The sequence below is a fragment of the Jaculus jaculus genome, chromosome X (assembly GCF_020740685.1).
Source record: "Jaculus jaculus isolate mJacJac1 chromosome X, mJacJac1.mat.Y.cur, whole genome shotgun sequence".
Lineage (NCBI taxonomy): Eukaryota > Metazoa > Chordata > Mammalia > Rodentia > Dipodidae > Jaculus > Jaculus jaculus.
In genome coordinates, this window is record NC_059125.1 from 30,091,880 (window position 1) to 30,094,340 (window position 2,461).

Sequence of the window (2,461 nt, forward strand, 5' to 3'; positions counted from 1 at the left end):
CTTACTATGTATTTTTAAATGCTGCATATCTTTAGCACATCTTGATTCTCTCAGTAGCCTGGCAATTTTTTTAATATAAGCAGTAATAAAATACCTTAGGTTTTCCTTGATATTTGTTAGGTAATTTTACTATGTGACATCTTTCATGAAATTGATGTTCCTCTGGCATGTTACATGATATTCTAGAATATTCTAATGTGTTTTCTCTAGAATTTTAATCAATTTGTTTATTTTCTTTCTATCAGACTTAAGTTTTAATTCATATCTATATGATTCAGCAGCTAAAAAGTTTAATTCATCATGGGAACTGTATTCCCAAGACTATTTTGCCACTCATTGAAGCTTACCTAAGCTATTACATTTATTTTCTCAAGCATGTATCATCATTTACTTACCAAGAAAGCATTCAAATCCTTTATTCCAGAGTTTTGAAATATACATATGCATTTAAAAATATTCTTATTTAATTGCAAGAGGAGAGAAAGAAGAGTGAGAAAGAAAAGAGAAAGACAGACAATGGGCACCCCAGAGCCTCCAGCTGCTGCAATCAAACCCCAGATGCAGCCCCCAGTATGCAATTTTTATATGTAGCCATCTTATTTTTCAATAATAATTAGGACTTATTCCTTCTGACTAACTTAAATCTGTTGGTCAATCTCTCTTGATCTCTGTCTCTCACCTGGTTTCACAGACCTCCAATAGATAACATTCTACATTCTACTTCTCTGAAATCAACTTTTATGGATTCCACTTAGCAACGACATCATGGAGGACTTGTCTTTGCTTAGCATAATAATGATAATTGTATTTATTTAACATAATGATCTCCAGTTCCATCTAAGTTGTTCTCAATGACTAGACTTCATTATTTTTATGACTGAGTAAAGAATTCCATTATATATATGGACTTTATGTTTGTTGTGTGTTTATGAATTGATGAATACTTTGGTTATTTTGTTCCTTGATTGCTTTGTATTTTCATCTCAAGTTAGTTCTGTATAGCAACTGTAAAGGAAGTCTTAAACTTACACACATTGCCCTTTGTGTAAGTAAATTCCATAGGAGGAAGAAAAGACCAGATTTTTAAGATTCAGCTTTTAAATATATATTTCTCTATTTTTTAAAAAAATTGTACTAACAAAAACACTTGGTTTGGATCGATTCATCACCTGTTTTTCCTCTAGTTATACCCCCCCCACACATATATGTTGTCATTGTTTTGTTTTTTGAGGTAGGGTTTCACTATATCGTAGGTTGACCTGGAATTCACTATGTAGTCTCAGCCTGGCCTCAAACTCACAGCAATCTTCCTACTTCTGCCTCCCAAGTGCTGTTATCAAAGGCATGTGCCACCATACCTGGCAAGTTATACTATCTGAGGTCAATTAGGTGAACATTCATAGATGATATTTTGCCTCTGATGCTTTACCCAAACTGGAATAGTTGCTCAGGTAATTTATAGATACTATGTTGGTTAGAAGAGAGAGTGTATGTGTATTGTGCAGAAGATAACTTGTGGGGTGGTTTGGATGATTTGATAGGTTTTTCAGCACCATCATTTTTTTTTTTTAACTTTCTTGTAGATTTAGAGCTTCTGAGATCTTACCTCTTGTGGAAGTCATATTTACATATAATATAGAAGGTATACTGGCATCTAGCTGCTTTTAAATATTTCCAGAGTCTGGGAGGTCATTTCATTCGAAGGATATGTGATTATCCCATAATGAGGCAGGTTAATGGTTACAAGTTGGTTTATAACCTTTAAATTTCACTACCTATTGCTTCTATAGGTCATTCTGACTGATTTTTAAATTTTTATTCAGTTTTTATTTATGAATTTTCTTAATTTTTAAAGTTAATATTCAAAGTCATGGTTATCAATATGGCATTTTATTTATTTTTTATTTTTTTAAATTTATTTGCACGTGTATGCATACACGCCTGGTTCTCTTTTTTTTGTTTGTTTCTCTATTTTTTTAAATTTAATTTATTAGTTTTCTTTTCAGCAAATACAGGCAGTTTGGTACCATTGTTTAGGCTCATCCATGATCTACCCCCTCCCATTGGACCCTCCTTGTTGATGTAAATGGGTCGTGCATTGTGGAGTTAGCCCATAGTTATTGGTACGATAAATGTCTCTGCATATCATGACTCAACATGTGACTCTGACATTCTTTCCGCCCCCTCTTCCGCAAAATTTCCCTGAGCCATGTTGGGTTCATTTTTGGTCTGCTTCAGTGCTGAGATGTTGGGGCCTCTGAGGCTCTGTTGCGGCTGCAAACAAATGCCAATTTGGCTTTACTTAGGTGACTGAGGAATTGAACCTAGGCCAGAAGGCTTTGCAAACACGCATCTTTTAACTGTTCAGCCGTTTCTCCAGTCCCTCAAATCACTTTTTTACCACAGTAATGGGAAGAGGAGGAGGTCAGGAATCAGAGGCTATTGCTAATGCTTCTGCTCG

General features: G+C 34.7%; 1 non-coding gene across 1 annotated transcript; it reads right to left on the reverse strand.

Moving 5' to 3' along the window:
• Positions 1 to 236: 236 nt before the first annotated feature.
• Positions 237 to 308, reverse strand: LOC123457001. The gene has a single exon (XR_006634849.1). It is a non-coding gene; the product is annotated as a small nucleolar RNA SNORD5 (small nucleolar RNA).
• Positions 309 to 2,461: the final 2,153 nt, after the last annotated feature.